Below are 6,000 nucleotides of genomic sequence, written 5' to 3'. Positions count from 1 at the left end.
CGATATCTAGAGCTCCATACCGAATGACACCGATTGATTTGAAAGAGTTGAAAGAACAGTTGGAGGATTTACTGGCCAAGGGGTATATCAAACCGATCGTTTCTCCTTGGGATGCTCCAGTACTGTTTGTTCGAAAGAAAGACGGTTCGATGAGACTTTGTATCGACTACCGGCAACTGAACAAGGCAACGGTAAAGAATAAATATCCATTGCCTCGCATTGATGATCTGTTTGATCAGTTGCAGGGTTCTTCAGTGTATTCCAAGATCGATTTGAGATTTGGATACCATCAACTGAGAGTCAGGGATTCTGATATCCTGAAGACAGCATTTAGAACCAGGTATGGACACTATGAGTTTAATTTCATGCCTTTCGGTTTAACAAATGCTTCAGCTGTGTTTATGGGATTAATAAAGCGTATCTTTCAAAGATATCTTGATGAGTTTGTAATCATATTCATTGATGACATTCTGATTTATTCTAAGAATATGATTGAGCTTCCAGAATATCTGTGAACTGTGTTAAAAATATTGAGGGCTGAGAAATTGTATGTCAAACTGTCAAAATGCGAGTTTTGGCTGAGACAAGTGGTATTTCTGGGGCATATTATATCCGGAGAAAGTATATCAGTAGATCCCAGTAAGGTTGAGGCAGTGATTTCTTGGCCGAGACCGACATCTATGCCCGAAATTCGCAGTTTTATGGGTTTGGCCGGATATTATCGTCGATTTATCAAAGATTTCTCCAGCATTGCCAAGCCAATTACACAGTTGACTTAGAAAAATGCACCGTTTGTTTGGTCAGAAGACTGTGAATCCAGTTTTCTCGAATTGAAGAAGAGGTTGGCTAGTGCTCCGTTGTTGACTATTCTTTCAGGTACTGGTGATTTTGTGGTTTATTGTGATGCATCTCATCGCGAATTGGGTTGTGTTTTGATGTAGCGAGGGCATGTTATTTCTTATGCCTCAAGACAGCTAAAACTCCATGAGATTCGATATCCAATTCATGATCTTGAATTGGCAGCCATCGTCTTTGCATTAAAGATATGGCGACATTATCTGTACGGTGAGAAGTTTGAGATTCAGAGCCTGAAATATCTGTTTTCACAGTCCGAGTTGAATATGAGACAAAGAAGATGGGTTGATTTACTGAAGGATTTTGATTGTGAAATCAAGTACAATCCAGGAAAGTCGAATGCAGCAGCTGATGCACTGAGTCGAAAGGTATGTTCTTTGTCTTTATCGACTATGGGTGTTTCCAATTTGATTGAAGACTGCTGTTTGTCTGGATTAGTATTTGAGACAGATCGGAAACCCATGAGATTATATACTATTCGGGCTGAACTGGAACTGATTTTAAAAATTAAAGCGGCTCAGAAAGTTTATCAGAATGTTCAAAACTCGATTGCGATGGTCAGAGCAGGACATCGATCAGAGTATCAGGAACGTGATAGTGTACTGTATGTGAATAATCGTCTAGTTGAGCCAAATGTTTCAGAGTTGAGACAACAGATATTGACAGAAGCGTACAATAGTCGATTCAGTATTCATCCTGGTGGCAGAAAGATGTATAATGATTTGAAAGGACAGTTTTGGTGGAAACAAATGAAGACTGACATTGCAGAATTTGTTTCCAGATGTCTGAATTGTCAACATGTGAAGGCTGAAAGAAAGAAATCAGGAGGAATGTTACAGAGTTTTTCGATTCCTGAATGGAAATGGGATCACATTTCCATGGATTTTGTGACACAGTTGCCACGATCCTCCCGAGATTGTGATGCGATTTGGGTTGTGATTGATCGATTAACCAAATTGGCATGTTTTATTCCATACAAAATGACGTACCGATATGATCAGATGGCCAATATTTATGTCAGAGAGGTGGTCAGATTGCACGGAGTGACGAAATCGATTGTTTCAGACCGTGATCCTCGGTTCACTTCGCACTTCTGGCAGAGTTTGCAACAGGCTCTCGGTATGAAGTTACATCTGAGTACCGCATATCATCCACAGACTGACGGACAGTCAGAGCGGACGATTCAGACATTATAAGATATGCTGAGAGCTGTAGTGCTTGATTTTTTCACTAATTGGCAAGATGCATTGTCTCTTTGTGAATTTTCGTACAACAATAGCTATCAAACGAGTATTGAGATGACACCTTTTGAAGCGTTGTACGCAAAGAAGTGTCGATCCCCTCTTTATTGGGATGATATCTCTGAAGTTCCTGATACTGGACCTAATATGATAAGAGATATGACGGAAAAAGTAAATTGATTCAGAAGAAAATGAAGGCAGCTCAGGACCGACAGGCCAAATATGCCAACATCAGACGATGACCGTTGGTATTTGAGACTGGAGATCGAGTATTTTTGAATATTTCCCCTTTCCGAGGAGTTGTCAGATTTGGAAAGAAAGGAAAGTTGTCTCCATGATACGTTGGTCCATACGAGATTCTCGAGAAGATAGGAGATCGTGCCTATCGACTCGCCTTGCCACCTTCATTATCGGGAATACATGACGTCATTCATGTATCTATGCTGCGGAAATATCTCCAGATGATTCTCACGTGATTCAGCCAGACGAGGCAGAACTTGATGGAAGTCTGAGTTATGTCGAAAAACCGATCCGAATCATCGATCGTAAGGAAAAGCAACTCAGAACGAAGACTATTCCTCTTGTGAAAGTTCAGTGGACTCGTCATGGCATTGAAGAAGCCACCTGGGAGACTGAATCAGATATGAGACAGGAATTTCCAGCACTATTTCACTGATGTAAGTTTCTATTCAGTTTCTATTGCATGCCTTCTTATTAATATGATTGATTGCCTGTGATTTCGGGGACGAAATCATATCTTAGGCAGGGAGAAATGTAATGCCCGAAAAATTAATCGCTGTTAATTGAAGATTATTGATTTATAATTTAATGTGATTATGAAAGGGCCAACCGAGACACGATTTGAGGTAACGGGTGATATCGAATGTGCGAGGACAGTACCTCTGGCGCGCATGCGCGACTGGATGCGCGCACATGCACGAGGAAGGCAGAGGGCCTCGCGCATATGCGCGAGATAGGGCGCGCATATGTGCGACGGGGTGTATTGGCAAACACCATGTCCAAAGAATCACGCGCATATGCGCGGAAGTGGTGCGTGCATATGCGCGAGTCATCTGAGAAGCCAAAGGAGATTTCCAGAGAACCTCGTGCATATGCGCGGAGGGAGCACACGCATATGCGCGAGCTGCCGAGGGGCTGAGATGCGAGAACAAACTTTGCGCGCACATGCGCGGGATGAAGTTGCGCATATGCGCAAAAGGCTATGGACGAAATTCAAGATTGACACGTAGTAAGTTGCATGCAATATATATATACAAGTTCCTTCTTTAGATTTGGAAGAAAACGAAGAAAGAAGGAATCGAGAAATGACCAGAAATCCTTGCGCCTCTTTGTGAGAAATCCGTCTATCCCATTTTAAATCCGACTTCAGTACTGTGTTCCTATCAACGCAGACTACAACTGGACGTAAGTTTTGTTAAGTTTTGATATGTCTTGAAATTAGGGTATTGTCAGAATTGACTATGATCCATATATGATGTTCTTGACATGTTAAACATCATAGAATCGAAGTCAGATTGAGAAATAGACTGATTATGAATTGTTATGATTTTCTGATTATATTGATTTGAAATCGGACATATTTGAATTATGAATGAATTACAGATTGTATTAGATATAAGTTATAATTTGTAATTGATATCTGTTGATATGGTATTGACAGGGATACTGAGATTGTGCCGTTATGCCGTGATTTGAATTAAATCCAGATTAATCAGATTCAGTGTTGAATAGAGAATGGAATATTGATATTATGATTCTCGATATGTCGTTTCAGATTTACAGAGACAGTCTTGAGTTCAGAATTTATATTGCTTCAGACCGTGACTACAAACGAAAGGTATAAGTCAATGTGGCATTGGGAGATCGACTCAAGTAGGATATACTTGAGTTTTTCTAAATCACATACTTATTGTTATTATATGCATTGATTTGATTTGATATGCTTGTTCTATTGATTTATAGGAAGCATGTATTAGAAGAGTGATCTTGTGACAGAAGTGCCTGATAGTGGTGGGATCGCCACGGGCACATTGCACGATGTCACAAGATAGTGAGTGTACCACGTATAGGTCACCGGACGGTTGGCTATCGATGTGGATAGAATTGGAGTTTCTTCTATTACTGGTGATCGATACCATATCGATGTGGATAGAATTGGAGTTTCTTCTATTACTGGTGATCGATATGGAATGCCAACATCTGGAAATCGGGATCCCTAGACTAGGATTGTGTCTAGTCTGAGTCGTGGAGACACGAGTATGATTGACAGTTTTATATGAATTATGTTTCAGACTTTGATTTATATCTGATATCTGCTTCATGCTTTATATTGATTATATGATTGCATGTTAGTTGATTTATACTGGGATTATATTCTCACCGGAATTATCCGGGTGTTGTCGTGTTTGTATGTATGCATGACAATAGGTGGGACAGGATCAGGGTCGAGGAGATGACAAGAGATCAGGATTAGAGTGGAGACCACAGGACTTTGATGTTGCTGTCAATAGGGTTTGAATACTTGATAGCTAGTTGTTGAACCTTAGTTTGTATTGAATGTGTGCTGTACAGGACTTGTACCTTATGTTATACTGATATGTATAATAGTAGGATTTCCATTACGTTCCGCATTTTTAAAAAAAAATTTAGACCATGTTTATTATAATTGATTAAATTATCCCAATGACGATTATGAACTTGATTAGCGTATGGGTCTCTACAATGGCAGTGTCCTGAATGCTGTTTTATGTGCTAATATGACTATTTTCAATGGTTATGGATGTTTATGGAATTTTTATATGTTAATATGTCGATTTTAAATGTTTATGGATTTTTAAGATGTTAATATGTTTAAATGTTTTATGATTTAATATGTGAAAACGTTTATTTTCAATGTTTATGATTTAAATATTTAATTTAAACGTTTATGATGTTAAAATGTTTATTTTGAAACGTTTATGTCTTTTTATGAATTTTATACGTTAAAACGTTTATTTTAAATGTTTACGGATTTTTAATCTTTTAAAAATGTTTATTTTAAAATGTTTATGGATATTTATGATTTTAATATGTTAAATTATGATTTTTAAATGTTTATGATATTTATGATTTAATTTGGACATTTAAAAAGATATGTTTCATGCTTGGTTTAAAAGAAAAATGAAATTATATGCATGTTTTTATTAAGTGATGGAAATACGAAATGTTGAAAAACGTGAAGGGATTGTGACTAAATATGTTGGAAATATCGTGAGGGTTATGGTCCTAGTGCGAGCCCGACGATCGTGTTTCCTTGAATACGGATACGAATACGAATACGAATATGTTAATACGTTGGCCAGGACCTAGTTGATCGGTGAGAGTGTCGCTGGTGTCCCTCGCCGCCCAGTACTGTGGTTTTCTCTAGATGGATCCATCGCCCAATACATTTAAGAATACGAGTCACAATTACTATCCAAATTCAACAAACATGAATATGAATATGAATACGAATACGAATATGAATATGAATAAGTTTATATGTATATGAATATGCTGATATGAAAATGTTTACGAAAATGTTTACGAAAAGTTTACGGACATGCTTATTTTTAAAGTGATGATCATTATGAAAATATTTTATTTAAAATTTATGCATCATGAAAATGTTTATGAAAATGGATTTGTTCAAATTTTATGCATTCATGAAAACGATATTTTAAGTACAAGTATTTTCACTGTTGCATGTGAATAGTATATGTATTACTTATTATCAAGATTATTTTGTGTTGAGTCTTTAGACTAACTAGGTGTGATTGATTCATATGATTATGATAAAAATGTTATGGAGGTCTTGATGGTTGACTTTGCTGGGCTGAAGGTGCACATAATCCGAGGACCGACG

Source organism: Primulina eburnea, chromosome 9 (assembly GCF_022965805.1).
Source record: "Primulina eburnea isolate SZY01 chromosome 9, ASM2296580v1, whole genome shotgun sequence".
NCBI lineage: Eukaryota > Viridiplantae > Streptophyta > Magnoliopsida > Lamiales > Gesneriaceae > Primulina > Primulina eburnea.
This window is presented reverse-complemented; position numbering follows the sequence as displayed.